Genomic DNA, 18,412 nt, shown 5'->3' with positions numbered 1-18,412 from the left:
TGTAGTCTTCATGTATTTCACTTGAGTATTAAGTACAGCTTTGCCTTAAAATCAGGCAGGGGGGTATAATGGGTGATTCATGCATTTCTTAATCCCAAATATTTTTTTTTGAAAATAATTCTGTAGGCCCATATAAACTGTATTAGGATATATAAGTGCTAATGAAAGTGAAAGTAATCCACTGGAGATATTAAAACTTAACATTTTGGTTACGTTCAACTGCAGAGAAAGTACAGGAAAATTTCCAACCAGAATGTTTACACTATGCCAGTCAAAAAATATTTCAGGACAAGACATGAATATAGGAAGAGTTTTTTTTTTTTTTTTTTTTTTAATTTAGTGGCTAACAAATGTATACAGTTGCATTGATTATCTTAAGATATGATGAATCACACCAGCCTGGTTTTTAGGCAGAATTGTACTCAATTGTGAATGTGCCTTTTTAATACAGTTGTAATCATTGAAAATTGTTTGGAAGTACACATAAAATAAATACTAGTTAAAGAGGAATTTTTAAGAATTAAGAAAGTGAATTACGGAAACTCCATCTTACCATAGTATTACCATAGACTACCCATGTATGTCGCATTGTTTTACCAGTTAGGGGATAAATATCTACATAAATTGCCAGTTTGTGGTAAAACCATGATAAAATGGAGTTACTGTGATTCAATTTGTTTCTAAAAGGATTAGTTTCTAAATATTCTTATCTGTGGAAAAACATGGCCGTTGTTACTAAAACTAGAACATTAGGGTCCGACAGTTTTTCTCGTACACCTCCAAAACCATTAGTTATAGCCAAATTATTTCAATTGCTGAAATAATCCTGGTTATAAGGCCTACAAAAGTCTGCAAGGGATCGAAGTTGTCTGAAAACTCCTTATTAGAGTTTCCGGGGTATTACCCGTGAAAGGTAAAAAAATGACATTTTTATACCCCATTCTAAGACGGGACAGAAAGTATTATGGTATACCGTTGTCCGATGTCGTCAACACTTAGGACAATAATTCAAAAACACTTTAAACTACTTTTATGAAACTGGTGAATTGTTCATATCTATTGACATAAGCTCCCTTTCGATTTTTTTGTTATAAATTTCAGATTTTTCGTTTCCGTGTTATGGATTTTTTTACTTAAAAAAGGGGGATTTTTAAGTTTTCGGACAGTAACGCGAAAACGAAACTTTGGTGCATTGTCTACATCTATCGACGTAAGCTCCCTTTCGATTTTTATAAATTTCAGATTTTCGTTTCCGTGTAAATGAATTTTCATATTTTAAGGGGATTTTCAAGTTTTCGAACAATAACTCAAGAATACTTTCATTAACTTTTATGAAACTGAGGCGAATTGTTCATATCTAATGAAGTTAGTTCCCTTTCGATTTATATAAATGTCAAATTTTACGTTTCTGTGTTGTGAAGTTCTTCTCTTTAAAAAATGGCGGAAATGGCCATGGAAATTTATTGGTTGAAAATAGTTGGAAACGGACCATTTGTTATGATGATTGACTAATAAACATAAAAGGTACTTGGTATGGATGAAACATCAAGACGACAAACTTTCTTAAACTTGAGATAGTCTTGATAGTGCCACGTATTTTGTGTATTCATTTACTTTGAAAATATCTCTGAAACTATTCAACAGATTATAACCAAACTTATCTTGAATGTTCCTGAGGGTATGTATATCAATCCTTGTGTGGGTTTTTTTGATATTACAAAGTAAACATTGCAGCTGTTACAGTGTACTTAAAACAGACTACAGTCAGGTTGCAGAATTTTTCAAATATCTCAAAAACAGTTAGGTTTAGCAGAAATCTGGCTGAGGGTAAAATTATTCAGCATGATGAGATGGACAAATGGCAATTTTCAGAAAGATTCGTTGACCAATGAATGAGTTGCGAGTCATAAAGTGGACTTTTTTTTTCTGAATTTTATATTTCCAACTGAAAATCTTCTCTGAAACTTCTGGTTGGAATGAAACAAAACTTCGCATGAATGTTATGTAGAACATCTTTAACAATCTGTGTGGGGATTATTGATCTGGCGAAAAACATGGGCACCGTTGCTAAAAATAGACCAAAGGGGGTCAAATTGCAGAATTATGCAAAGAACTAAAAAACAGTTGGGTTTAGCTAAAATCTGGCATGGTGTATAATTGTTCAGCATGATGAGTTGGACATACTCAGAAATTTTCAGAAAGATCCGTAAACAGATGAACGAGTTTCAGGTCCTGGATCGATTGTGTAACTAAACACGGCATGAATGTTTGTTAGGATATCCTTAACAATTTGTTATCTGTTTAAAACATGTCCACCACTACTAAAAATTTAGGATTTGTTAAAATTGCTCGAAAACCAATGGGTTTAGCAAAATTTTCTTGAGGTGGGGGGAATTGATCAGCATGGTGAGACGGACCTATGCCGAATTCTTCATAAAGATCTATTGCCCTTAAAGAGTAAACATGACTAAAAGATTTATTTTATAATATGAAAACTGGGTGGATGACTAAGATGCGCTCTATTGATTAAATGATTCTTGTGACAATAGTACGGTAAGGTCGAGAGTTTAGCTTCAGAAAGCTGAAGATACTATTTTTTGACAGGTGAGCGATCAAGGCTCTTAGAGCCTCTAGTTTTTTTTTACAGTTTTCAGCCAATATCTTAAAAAACTAACTGATAGATAGAAACTATTCAATCGCTGAAATGAAGCTATAATGTAGCCTAAATAAGTCTGCATTGGATCAAAGTTGTCGAAAAATGACGTTATTAGCAGTTTTCAGCCAGCATTTTGAAGACTATAATTGATAGAAAAGAACTTTCAATTGATGAAATAATCTTTATAATAAGTCCTACCAATGTCTTCGCGAGTCAAAACTGTTGGACATCTTGTTAAGAGTTATTGTCCTTGAATGGCACAAATTTAACCAGGTGAGCGTTTCAGGCTTCAGGGAGCGTCTTGTTTAATAGATACAGCCTATGTGTTGCACTAAATGTTGGTCATTGTTTATTACTGTTTTACCATGGCTGTGGTGTAAAGAGCTTTGATGCACATCATATTGGAATTGAATAATTTTTGTGGGGTTTTGATCCTTCAGGATCAAATAAATACCTTATGTCGCCCCTCCATCACTGCAACTTCCATACTATTTCTGAACTACACAAAAATATAGTCCAAATGTAATTCACTACCTCTTTTCTAACCAGTAAATATGTTTCTTGCAATTATTCAGCTCAATAATATTATATTATTTCTGCAAATAAAATTTAGTTCTAGGTGAAAACTATTGACCAAACCACACGACGAACGCGATGACTTTTCATTCCGTATTGTCAAATTTCCTTTCATCTGTAGCAACATCCCTTCAGCATCTGTGTATGGAGTTTCATATCACAACTCATAAGTTATGCCGGGGCCTAATTTTTTATTACAGTTTATACTTCAGAAATCAGTTAAAAATTGACGTTCAGTTCCTACATTGAAAAAACTGTTTTAATCAATATGGGAAACACAAATTCTAAATACATGCAACATTGAAAATGCTACAACTATTACAGTTTTTTTTACATCATGTAATTATTGAAAAATATCGTTCATGCTACAGATTTTACTAAAATAAAAAAAATTGGACAGTGCTAACAGCCCTTTGATTGATATCGGAATGGTGTCCCAACCGTCTTGGAATTAAGGACAAGAAAATAGATTCCATAGCATTTTAACTTTAAAACTCTAGTTAAAGTATGTGGATGTCTATATTGTTTCACATGACACTTTCAGACCTAAATTGATAATAGACCTATAGTATGGCGGAATGTGTGTCATAATTCAATATTAATGCTATTACATAAATATATTTATGCGTAATTAATTCTGCATATGATTGCATAAATTTATGTAATAGCATTAAACATTGAATTTAGGCAGACATTCTGCGCAATAATTTATGCAATCATATGCAGGATTAATTACCCGACTGCATAAATAGAATTACGCATATACACACAAAAATAAAACAAAAACAAAAACAAAACAAAAAAAAGCAGAAAAAAAGTTCTTTTAAGTAGTCAGGACAATTACTTCGTATCTCTAATTGTACAAGAAGTTGCGACCTGAGCCAATTAAGAATTAAGGATCTAAAACTAGCATTTTCATGATATCTGAAAAGTTTAGTGCTAGTGGAAACTTTCTACAAGATGCAATGCCACTAAAGGATTGCTGGGATATATTTCAGGGGCTGTGACTTGAACTAATCGAAATAGTAGACCATGCAAGCGATTTCCTGTTATCCGGATGACAACAATTGAATGAAATAGAATGAATCTCCTTGAAATATTACTCCCCATTTCCTCAATAGTTCATGTCATAACGCATAAACCAACCAAATCCTTCCTTTGGTGGTATGGCACTTTGTGGTACATTATTATTTAGATCCCGAACTCATGGTAATGTCCGGATATCAGGAAAGTACATGTTTTTGGCCTCTAATTCCTCTTCGAGTCGCAACCCTCAAAATAAAACCAAGCCTTCATTTTGTGAAATGACAGTTCAGTGATGGTACACTTTCAATGTGTCGTCTGGACATCATGAAAATGCTTGATTTTTCATGTCTGTAGAATTTTAAGTAGCAGGTAAACTGATGAAAATTTTGCAAGATTTCACCTATTTTTGAAAATAGAATAGCCGTCTAAAGATGAGCAATTAGCCGCCTAATTTTGCTGGTTGGCGGTTTCTATAGACATCCCTGTGTAACGGACGACGATGACAGGGTATCGATATCATTATACGTTTTTTGTATTTCAAATAAATTGATGTATTGTGCGAAATGTGAATTCATTGAAATCAAACGATTAGACAGGACTTGATTTAACTAATTTTAAAATTATATTTCATCATTTAACAGCTATGATCGCTAACATCTAGGGTTTGAGCAAAATTTGCTCCTGAAAACTAAAAAAGTTTAATTCTCAGTATCCGTCTTTGTATTCAAATTCGAATTAGAGTTATCCTTCTTACCTTGCAGCTGATTATGTACAAGGGCGATAACCGCGAAAGTATATATTTAGCAGAAAAACAAAACAAAACAACAAACAAACTAACAAACTAACATACAAACAAGCAAACAAACACAAAAACAAAAACAAACAGACAGACAGACAAGGAAAAAAAAACAAAAAGAATACTAATTAAAAACAACAACAAACAAACAAATAAAGACACAAAAATTAATAAATTTTAACTGCAAACACAAAAAGAATGCCATACACAATAGAAAATATACGCTAAGGAGTTTAAACTGCGAGAATCGCCTGTTGTTGTGTATTGCTCAATTCATTCGTGCCTTGTGGATATAGGTGAATTCAACTACAGAAAGAAGCAAATAAGCAGTAATGCTGAAGATGCACCTGACATACGAAATTCATACAGGCGGATTCAGGACCAGCGCGTCGTATCAACTCTTTAAGATTTAAGTACCAGTCCCCATAGAATTCACTGCCAATGGTAAAGTGATTCATGGTGAAGAAAAACCCACCGAACAAATGATGCTTTTTCAGTATATACATATGCCATAATTTCACATAACGATAATCATCTCTGCATCCGGATCTGTACTTTATTTTTTAGAACATCATACATTTATATACTTCACTTAACAAATGACGGTAACTCTTGCAAAATGACAATTTCATGTACAATCTATAAATAAATTTTATCTAAAATGGGCAACAACCAAATGAAAAACTAAGACTGGTTATTTGATCAGTAACTGTCTCTGAACAAGAAATATTTAAAAATTGATTTCGTTGGGATTTTGACAACCATGAATCACTTTCTGTCTGATTTTTTAGAAAGACTGCTACAGTAACTTTTAAACATGGTTAGATGGTACAGCACTTCCTATCATATGCAGCCCTCCAAGCATTTGAAAATTTCAGTTCCTCTATCTTAAAAATGGTGAATTTTGCCAATAACATAACTTTCTTCAAAAATTGAAATTTATTTTAATTTTATCAAGGTAAAACTGAAAAATCGCATGCAAGGTGTTTTCATTTGTTTATTCCATATCACCCAATAAGATTAAAGCATTATCCTCGCTTGCATTTGTATATTTGAGGCAAGACGGGTATAGAGTTGGAAAACGATCTCAGACCTATATGGAGTCTGAGAATAGGCCAGAACAATCCAGCCACTTAGACTGAATTTTTCGGACGTCTCAAAGATCTATTAAAAGAACCCCCCGTAAAAGATGATCGTTCGAGACCCAAAAATGTAGTCAATTAAGACCGTAAAAACACCCATAATGTATGTTTTCCATGTCTGGTCTTTGTCCCTGGATTACATTCTTTTGATTTACGCTAGAATCTTGCTTCCCTTGATTACTCTAACTACCTCGAAACATCTTAATACCTGGTTTCATTCAGTTTCTCTCGAAGTATAATCATCTAGCTACTGAGAATGCGATACGCGCATAGCCAAGGATGTAATACATGAACCACAAATATAATCTTAAGATTTTACACGATTGATATATTATGACTAGTGAATAAAAAAAACCTTGATGTGGATATTTACCGATAGAAACGATAAATTTCATCAATTTTATTTTGCTAATCTATTCAATCTCGTTAGCCATTTCTCATACATTATACTTGGTATTTTCAGTTTTTTTTCTTTGTATTAAAAGGGTTTTTTTTGGACAATGTGAACTAAAAAAAGAAAAGATCCAAATTGTTTCCGACTTAATAAAGTAAAATATTGCTTACCAGTGCAGTAAAAGCTAGCTATTTCTTGTTTTTCTATGAGTAAAAATTTAACAAGTTGAAGTTACAACTGGATAAATGAGGGAAGATAAAAATCAGAATTTATTAAGTCTTTTTTTTTTTCTTTGGTTTATTTAATTCTGAATGAACTAAGCAATTTCCTGTAGATTTTTTGTTAAGAGTGTTGGCGTCATACACTCCTTGGTACACTTCTATATATAAAACAAATTAAATGGTTGCTTTATACGTTCTTGTCCATAATTAGTAATTTTAGGAATAATAAACGTCTGTACTGTTAAGTTCGATTACGAATTAAGTTTCTAAAACAGTTTCACTTTACATCAAAATGGATGTCAAAAATTGCATACTGAATGCATTATATTAGAAACTTAAAAAGAACGGATTACGTATTTCAAACCTTAAATAAGTTTTATCTGAAATGGGAATCTTGTTACAATAGTTGAGCCTTTATGATAAAATTTATCATTTTCAAACTGAATTAAACGCTGTTTTCATCCAAGCAGAGAATGGCGAAGATAGACGATTTGTTTCTGTGTGATTAAGGCGAAATTTTCTGAGTTTTAATTGATTTGTAGCGATTGCGGGGGATAAATTTCTAGATAACATTGGTCTCAAAAGTACAGGTTAATTGTAGCATATTATTGGGTTAACATTGTAAGGATCTAAATGCAGACATTTAAATAAAATAATGGAATTGTTTCCTGTTTGGGATATTGTTGTTTTTTTTTAATTTAAGGTAAAATTGTATCCATTTGCAGACATTTTATAACCAGATTTGAGCCATTCACATTTACTTATTCAATTCCTTCGTTGTATGTTTATAGCTTTGAAACTGTTACAATGCCTTTTCCGACGCAGTCGGTCAAGTTTCGCTTTTTATCCTTGGACCTTAAAGACGCTCTTCCATGGAAAAGCAAGTCAATTGAAATTCTGTTTCCCGATTTGCCAAATACTGCTAATAAATTAGTAGCATTCGAAAAACCGTATCGGAAATTGAAATTGCGTGCCATGTGTTATTTCCTGAATGAAATGAAGAAAATTATAAGTAAAAAGATTAAATTTTTCTGCATCGGCTATCTTTTTTTTAAAAATACGGTAGTACTTGCTGTTAATCCAGCGGTTTGATAAAGCCATCATATATCATAACCGTACTTAGGTTTCCATAAAGAAACGCCAACTCTATTAGAAGAAAATTTTTGAAATTGAACACGCCTATGCAGTGTGCAGACGGATAGACGTTTTTGGGAACTTTTCGCCATGTTAAAATTTATATCGTTTTAATCTGAGTAACATTTATACATAGCGAAAATCCATTGGATTGTAGTTAAAGATATGCCATGTTTAGCATTGATTTGCAATTGTATTAGAAATGGTTCTTGTTTGGAAGAATGGTTGATAAAAAGCTTAAGAACCAGGCACGTAGCTGAGGCCAAATTGAAGTGTAGGCAAAATTACGGCAGGGAGCCCTGGAGCCCCCCGAAGCTCCGCGGAGATAGCGTTTTAGAGCATCATTTATGCCTCTCCTGGATGTATTTTATCTCCAAAAAAAATAGGCAAAATTAAGTGCAGGCAAAAGCTTTTTTGCCTAACTGCAGCTACGCGCCTGAGAACCGTTAATTGAAAAATGAAAAACTGATTTTCCACAAATGTTTGGCGACCTCAATCTGTCCCTGGTTTATACATTGAATGTGTGTATAGTATATATGAGAAAAGACTATTTTACTTCAAGGGTAGCTGAAGTGAAATTTTGTAATAAGCATGCTAATTTGTTTGTACTCGGGAACACTTAGAACTTCAACACATTTACCCGTTTCTATAACATAACCCTTTTATAGAAAAGTTTCACATAAATCTAACTATAGTCTAAATTATTTGTATTTCAAATTCTTTTCAAAGGGCTAAAACTATTAGACAAAGATTGAAGGGTAGATAACTCCTAATTACACATTAACAGTGGACCGCAAATGGATAAATGTTTTGATTTTGGGAGGTTCTTGCTAATTATGAGAACATTTATGTTCATTTGAGCCGGCGGTACTTATTTAAATTATACAGAAGAATAAGTGAGAAAATAACCGTCGATGAGTATTTACGGTATTTTAACAATGGGAAGAAAAACTTCGAGTCTCTGATTTAAACACGTTTTTAGACGGTCTTTCTTTCCGATCGGTTAAGCGAAAAACAAGATGTATTACATTAAATACCAAAATACTTTTATTCATAAATCTTATGCTTGACTTGACTTCTAACTGCTATAATTATGAATGAACAGTTCAAATACGGCGTTAGCATACTTGAGAAGAATTTGTCATTCTTAATTTGCCTTTCCTTATTAATTGGGTGTGGCCGAGTTTGAAGAGTTAAATATAATGACGTTCGATGAAATACAACATAAATTATCATATTCCAGGTGCAAAATTCTAAACAATTTCAGATTTTGTCATTTCTTTTCAATCTTGCCTAATTTTTGACCATTTTGTAATTAGCCAGATCTCTATAAAAGAACTCGCTTTACGTATTATCTGATATTTAAGCTCCGTTTACATTACAACAATTGGATCCCACAGGGGGGTTGGTTAATTTGAAGATCATTTTAACAATTTTGATTGTGTGAAAGATAGCTTTAGAAACAGGTGTTCAACTGGAAGACAAATCACCGACAAACGTTATCAGATAGCTCCGCTACATGAATTAATGCGCATCAGATTAACACCTGATAACTCGGGGATCGCAGAGGTGTTCCGAATACTATATTAATTCCCAGACATTTGTAACATTTTTTGTAAAATTTCGTGTATTTTTAGATGATACTTTATTACTGTATTATCGATGTCGATTTTGTTTCAAACCCTCAAGTGTCCAAACAAGAAATTCTGGAAATAAATAGTTCCATAAAGGTTAACCGGTAACTGAAAGCCGTACAGACGCATCACACTTTCAATATTCATATATTTTGTGATGAGATTTGAATTCAATTATTGCTTAAGAAATCTGGAATGTTGCGAGCAAAATTCCGTCTAGAGTATAGTTTGTTATCTAATTTCTAACAGAGAACACAACTACCACCAAATAAGACCAAATGACCGATATGACAGTCAATTCGTTGGTTTGTGTGCAAATTAATATCTCTTTCTACAAACGTATCGTAGTATATGTATATTTTTTACGATATAGTTATCGCAATATGACATAGGTGAATCTCTGTCGGTTACCCGGAATCTGGTCGCCGCAGTCCATTCCGTGTGCTAATATTAACACTTGTTTTGTTTTATAAAAAATCGATATAGGATAAAAACTCCGGAGGTAATGAACCCAGCGATAGGATACAAGTGTACCGCCGAGCAAAAATACGAAATACACACATCAGCATACATTCGTTTCCTCCCAGACAGGTCTTTCGAAATTCTTGGACAGTTTTTTTTTTAAAAAGCGTACGCGTCATTTGATGATCGATTGAAATCGCGTAAAATCATCCACTTTTCAAAAAACAAAACACGAAAATCTTGTTAGTTCTGGACGAGCTTTTCTGCAGCTAGTTAAGAACGTCAAATGCTTTTTTGGAGCTTGTGAAACTAACAACTAGTGATATAAAAATCATTTCCAGTAGTCATCGATAGTAAACAAAAATGTAGTCTATGGATGTGCAAATGTCACGTGAATATTCATAGTTTTCAAATGTTGACGATGTACTCGAATATGCAAATGAAATGATGTCTGTAAAATATCAAGTGTCGGTAAATATGCTTGTAATTGGCGCTCCCATGAATTTACTAAACAGATTTTTCGAAGAGCTCTTAACTTCATCATCTGCACTTTTTATCCCAATCACAAATACATTAACAAATTAATGCCATAATTCGTAAGAATGAGAGAATGGGTAATAGACTTTAAGTCATGAATCAAAATAAAACGAAAACACTGCTAGACTTTAATGTTTAGCAATTGATCTACTTCTTAAACAATTATTTCATAAAGGCGCAGAGAAAAGAAACTTTTTTGCAAAACTTTAAATGCTTATTTTTCACAAAAGATAAAAGTTATCATCAAAGATTTTACTTTGATAGGAAAAAGTATTATTGGTTTACTCAGAGACAAAAAAAAAAGTTCATCACGATTTGATGCGAAAGCTCTTTTCAATGTGATTTCTTTACCGTGTTGTAGGTCTATATTTATATTCCGGGATCTATATTTTTTGTTGCTTCTCACTGTGTTTGAGATCAAATTGTATCATAAATAAAATTGCTCATACGTGATAAATGTAACGGCACACTTGCTCGCCTTTCTAATGCTGATAGTTATGTTGGTTTTGTCATTCTTTAATATGTTCTGAGCTAGCTTTCAATAACTGCGAGTGTTTTTTGGTTTTCAGCACTTCTTTTATACAATTACAATTTGGATTGACATCTTATTAAATATTTGATTCTAACGCTGGTGACGAAATGTTACTCCTTGACACATGTGTACAGCAACATCGAAATTTGCAACATATATAATATGTATTGTTGTATATCATAAACACTGGGTTGTTGAAGCTATTGGGGGACGAAAGTTCCCGAAGTGTATTCATCAACCCAGCAGTCAGACTTGTCTGACCGTGAATTTTATCAGATTTTATTTATCACATTTTATCAAAATTTGCAGTATTACAAATTTCAAAATACATAAAAACACTGAGGCTTCATTCCTTATATTGCACTGGTAGAACCTCTCTGTGATGGATTTGGCTTCATATTTTGATAGTCGTGGTTTTGATTACTTCTAGTATACAATTAATTTTTGGATTAAGAGCTTCCTATATATTTTATGCTAATGCTGCTAATGAAAGGTTACTTCTCTTTGAAACACATGTACAGCATACTGAATTTTGCAATTTATATTATTGGTATATTGGCATTTAATTATTAGTCTTTATGGCGTATGTTATCATGAGGCATTCCATGTTGATGTACCATTAAGTGAATTTTATGGTGTGTTTATTTGTTGTTTCACTTCAATTCTGACCTTACCCTAAAGAGGGGTGGTTAAGGCCTTATAAATTAGTTTAACCCCAACGCAGACAGAAATGAACTTGTCCGCAGTCAGGAGATGTACAGGTCATTAATGTGACTTTGTGTCATTATTTGACTTTTTAGTTTATTTAAATTTAATAGAAGTGTTATCGTTCCGTTTTCGCGTATTTTAGTGTCATCGTTCTGTTTCCGCGTATTTTAGTATACTTTTAATGTCGGAGCATTTTGGAGCTTATTTAAAGGTGTGTTTACAACTGCTGAAGACCTTTTTTGTGATCTCTGAAAGTATTTACTGTATGGTATTTAGGTTATACGCTGGTGGACTTGATGCGTTACACTACAGTCCTTCTTTTTCTTCTATGAATAAACTCGAACTGTTTTGCAAAGTAAAAAAATCAACAAAACAAAACAAAATAAGAATAAGAACAAACATGAAATGATTGGTAATAGTCATCTAACTCAGGTTAGAATAAATATTCAAAACTTAAAAAAAAAACTCTTCCTTAATTCAATGAAGTACATAAAATAACTTAAGGAAGTAGACCTAGGGCAAAGCCAGCACTCCACAGTTTAGTTTAGTTTCGCACTTTTGGCTAGGAATGAAAAATGACATAAATGGAAACCGTGGTTGCTATAGTGATTAAAAATGAAGAATCTATTGTTGATAAAACATTTTCTGAAAAAGGGGACTTTTAAAAGTATTTTGCAATGTTTTATATATTTTCAATGTTGAAGGGGCTTTTTTCAATGACAATTTGACTTCATTGTGAAAGTGAAAGTAAGTCAATTTTTTACCATGCTAAATTTAATCAGTGGATTACAAAGTGAAATAGCTCAAAATCTAACCGGCGATGCCAATATGAGGATGGGGTTTTCGAAGGAAAAAGTTTGGACAGTTTCAGGGGATGAAATAAAAATTTAAGATATTTTGCGGGAAATTTGATATTTTTAAACCTGATTTTATGAACTTTTTTTGCCAATTTTCGCATATTTTTGCATAGTTTCTATGGTAACCTTATTTGCCGTGGGTAAATTTTTTTTCAGAAAATTTTTACTGCATCCTGAAGGCCTTGGCTTGAGCTACTTCTAGATATATAGATTTACAGATGTTTGACAATTTTTTTTTAAGTGATAAACGATATAAAGCATCAGATTACAAGACCAAAATTTGGCAGTTCTACAATGCTGTGGAGTGCTGGCAAAGGACACAACCCTAACAAATCATCGGAACGTTTGTATTCACCATTTTACATCAATGTCATGTGAGCATCAAAGTAACTTGGACTGATTTCATTAAAGCTTGATAGCCTTTGGTGAAATTGAATATGATACGAACGTATCACTGACTTCATGATTTATGTCCCTTACCCTAGATCTACCTCCTTAATTTTGTCTCCGAGTGACACAAAAGAAGTCGCTGAAAAAAATTTGGTAAACTTTCTAGAACTCTGTTTATAAAACTGACCTTTTAATGTATCCTTAAAAACGATTAAAGATCGCGCAATACAATTCTTTTTATTTTTGGAGTTTTAATTTAAAGATTAATGACACTCACAGAGCTTATATATGAAAATATCGTTTTATACTATACCAATACACTACTTCATAAAACGGTGTAGGAATTATTGAATTTTCTATTACTTTGAAATAATTCTTTGATTCGAGCTTTATCCTGCATACATTAGTTAAAACCATTACGTCAACTACCACACAACCTATCTATACCATTGTTTTATCTCTATCTCCCGTTGCCCAAATGTTTGCATAAGTCTTTTAAAAATCGCTTCAGCGTAAATGAAAAACACGAAGTGCTTCCAGGGTGACAGTAGGTAATTTGAAAGGTTAAACCCTTTATCGATGCACTTGCTTCTCATATGACAATGAATCCTTAAATACTAGTCGTCAAAAATGTCACATGGCAGACGAAAATTATATATAGAAAACAATATTTTAGAAAAATCTAACGTTAACCGTTTCCAACAGTTAGTTACTTAATTTGTCAATTTTAATACGTGCTGCCGTTAAAAATGATTAATGAAAGTATTTTTCAATAAAAATTAATAATTATGTACGCTGTATTATTTGTTGACTTAATCATAGCTACGTGATTTGAAATTAATCTTCATCTTTTGACTAAACAAGGGTAATATCCTCTCTTTGTGAAAAGACGTCCACTAAACCATTGTGTCTTTACATTACCAAGAATCAAGTCACATTAGTTATGTGCGAACAAAAAAAAAAACCCAAAACAAAACAAAAAACAATAAAAAAACAAAAACAAAAACAAAAACAAAAAACAAAAAACAAAAACAAAAACAAAAAACAAAAAACAAAACAAAACAAAACAAAACAAAACAAAACAAGAACAAAACAAAACAAATGAGCAATTCGAACTCTATCAAAAACTGGTAGCGACCTCTTCTTTTCTGGAAACATCCGCCAAGTTTCTCATGGAATAAACAAAAGAAAAACTATGACAAATCGGATGAATAAACTGGATGAACGAATACATGATAAGACTATAAAACTTCTGTAGTGATGACTTCAATCTGCTAGCAAAATAACAATGTAATAGAAGCCCAATTGTTAGACGTTAAAAATAATTTCAACAGCACATACACAACCGAAGAAAACATTCGACCGACTTAAATATGACACAGAATGTATCATTTATCAAGTCGCACAAACATAAACTATAAAGTTTAGCAATCGGAAAAAACTAACACACACACACACACACACACCAACCCCCCCCCCCAAAAAAAAATAAACAAAAAAAACAAAAAAAAAAACGCGGAAACATTTTGTAAATGATCGACTCGACTATCGCTTCTGAAAATAAGTTATTAGCGAAACAATGTGTTACGAGATAAGTTTAACGAATAACCGGAGGCGAAATCCGACCGACTTAAACATGACACAGAAGTTCAGTTTTTAGCTATAATCATTACCTAATTCAAATGTTTAGAACACAGTTCCACCATTTGATGTTATTTTCTCTTTGTCTTTTTACAAAAAGAAAAAGGAAACTTTTGAGTGAAGTTTAACAAGTATCATTTTACCACCCATGCATGTTTAATTTACGCTCAATTTTAGTCCCATAATATTAGAAATAAACATATAAATTACAATGAACAAGCACAAATGAATATAAAGAAGTAATGGTATTAAATGTACTATATTTGTCAAGATTAAAATTTATTGTCCGCGGGGAAGTATCCATTTTCAGCTATTTTGACATACGAAATAGAAACATGTGTCTTAGCTAGTCCAGGGAAACATTATTGTCTCGTTAAATGCATGTTTAACATGCATCAACTGCCACCCTTTATTAATTGTATATTTCAATCGATGGCATGTTTTCCCGCAATAAAAGCATATTGAATATTTCAATTCTTTCATGCGCATTTTTTAAAATATGTTTTAGACCTAAAGGGCGGCGGGTTAAATCGCTTATGCAACTTTGGGGATATATCTGATTGTTGAATTAAACTTCCCTGCTGTGAAAAAAAAATAATTACTGGTATTCAATAAGAAAGAATAGAATTTTTAAATATAAATGTTTAGTCCTTTAGTAAAAATAGTCCAATTTATCTTGGAACTTAAAGTAAAATAATTTTCATGCTATACAATATTTAAGGATATTAAGTTTCACAGATGCACCGCAAAGACCAACGTTGTGTTCACATAATGCAATTTGTCATAAGAAAACTATAAAATAAGCCAACAATTAGTATAATTATCGTACAAATTCTGACACAAATTATAAAGTTCACGCCCAAATACTTGACATTTTAATAACAAGAAACCCTAACAAGGAAAAGGCACTGAAACCAAATACTAATCGAAAACGCATATTGTCATAAGAAATTTGAAATAATTTGATACCTAACATAATTCTACTGAAAGACTCCCACATAATCATTTTCATTTGTTGACTACAACTGTATCATCGTCAATTGAATTTTGTAAAGCACAATTATCTATTACAATGAGTTATCATGGTACAACACTTTCTGACTTAAGTTCGATAACGGCAATGACCATCGACAATTACCTTGTTGGACAATGTGGTATGTCTATTTTTATATTTTTTCCGCCTTATATCGTAAATATACGTAACAGAAAAACAAAAATACAATTAAAAATATAATAAAACAAAAACCCAAAAAAAAAACAAAGTAAAACATAACAAATATCGACAGCTCTATCCAGGAATAAGATTTTAATAATGTGAAACACATAGAGTCATTAAAATATTAAATTCAATTTAAGTAAAAGATTCACATAGCACATCTGTCTCAAGGAGATAGACATAAGGTAAGGGACATAACTCTTACAAATCATTGGAACGTTTGTAATCACTATTTTACATCAATCTAATGTAAGCATCAAGGTAACTTGGACTGATTCATTCTGTTTCAAAGAATAACTTTAAAGGCTTTGGTGAAATTTAATATGATACAAACATATCACTGACTTCAAGAATTATGATCCATACTCTAGGTTTACCTGTAAGTCTTTACAAAAAGTATTTTGGTAGTCACCAGACCTGATCCTCAATACTTATGCTAAAAGAAGTTGTTACAAAATTTAATTTGGAAAGTGTGAAACTATATGAAATGAATCTGGTCTTAGAAAATCCACGACAAAAATATATATAAGCTAATAATGTTCGTTTTCTCCTAAAGATTCCATCTACAAATATTAGTGATTCTTTATATCTGAACAAAAAAACCGACCTATAATATAAACAGTTAGGATATGAACTGTGTTTCATTCTTGTAAAAAAGGAAAATATTCTCCAAAATACTAATGCCGCCCAAATAATGGGAACAACGACAACATTGTATATGATATTAAATAGGAAACTTGAATCAAAAGAAACATATCTATTATTGGAACCCTATATAACAGAAAAATCACTCTAAAATGAAGTTGTTATTAAATTATTTAATATATTAATATTCCCAGTCTATAAATTATTTCATAGCCGACATAAATGGAAAGGATCATGAGACCTACGAAGGAGCAAAAATTATAATTTTGTAAATTTATTGCCAATTTTAAAGGTGTTTGTTCAATTGAAAGCAACTTCAAACTTCTTGTTAGAATCTTCGTACGAATTAATTTTGTCAACGATGTTTTATTGGAGTAATATTAAAGTCATATCTGCTTTATGAACCATAGAAATTACTTTTCATAACACCTTGTTTGATTTAAAACCCTCCGAAATGAACGCAGTAATTTGCGGTTGAATTACAATGGAAGGGAATAAAAACATAACCCCTTTTCCGTCTGTTTTGTTGAATACAAAATTTGAGGTTTTCCATTTGGTTAGGCTAATAGAGTTTTCATAATGAAGTGAAGTCTTATTTATGACAATCACTTCGTTTAGGGAATTTTGAAATAATATTCCCAGACCAGATGTTTAACTCCATTTGGAAGTCATAATTCACATTTAAGAATATATTACATAGGCCACACAGGGACATATTCTATGCACGAATAATGTACTGCATGTCAAAAGAATTTAAAAGACTTTGAATTCTTGCTTAAAACAGGCTGTAAATTCGATTGAAAGTAAAGTCAGGATGATTTTCAAAAATATCGGAAAGTCAAACTAAAAGTCAAAAATACGAAGTAAAGACAGAAACAAGAAGTATCGTCGACGAAGTAAAACTTTCTTCTTTTCATTTCTACATTTCTTTTAAGAAAATAACATGACACGCAATCACAAATTTTCGATACAGTTTGTTTTTTCGAACGCCACTGAGTTATCAGTATTTGGCCAATCGGGAAACAGATTTGCGATCAGGTGACTTGCTTTTCCATAGAAGAAGGTCCTTAAGGTCAAAGGGTAAAAAGCGAAACTATACCGACTGCTTCGGAAAACATATATATATGAAAAGTAATACCAAAATTACCAAACCGATAAACTCTAGACAGTAGCCAAAAGGAAAAGTCATAAAGGGAAGTCCGTATTAAAGTCGGAAACCACCGCCATAGTTCTGCAGTCCTTTTCACAAAAAAAATCGTAAGTGTGAAATAGATCGTAAATTATGACGTCACAATACTATACAAGCTATGTCCGATGAAAATAGTGGATTAAATTGATGTTAATGCTAAAACAGAACAAATGGTATGGATATCGAAGTGGATCGCAGCGCTTTGTGCTCACAACATTTTTTTTTGTACAAGTTCAAGATAATTTTAACATCCTGAAAGGTAACCATGCGGTTGGAGCTCGATTGTGAGTAAAAAATAGGAGAAATGATCAAATTACACACATTCTTCTATGTTAGAGGTAACGATCAAGCACATTTCTAAAACACTTTTGTCATTCTTTATTTTCAAATGTACAGAAAGGTTCAAATGTATAGTTTTTGGCCTTTTAAGAGAATACCAATACCGTTTAATATTGTTTGCAGGAAGATCTGGTTTTTTTTGTTTCCCTATGTCAAACGTTCAGTATATGACCCGAGATCGTCTACTTAAGGCATTTCAGAATTTAAAGAGTAATCAAGGGAACCAAGGTTATAGCAGTAATCAAAAGAATGTAATCCAGGGTCATAGACCAGACATGGAAAACAGACATACACAACAAAGAACATAAAGTAACAAT

The sequence above is a fragment of the Perna viridis genome, chromosome 7 (genome assembly GCF_037379345.1).
Source record: "Perna viridis isolate PV_CMFRI_1.1 ecotype Kerala chromosome 7, ASM3737934v1, whole genome shotgun sequence".
NCBI lineage: Eukaryota > Metazoa > Mollusca > Bivalvia > Mytilida > Mytilidae > Perna > Perna viridis.
The sequence above is the reverse complement of the archived record's forward strand: the minus strand, read 5'-3'. Positions refer to the sequence as shown.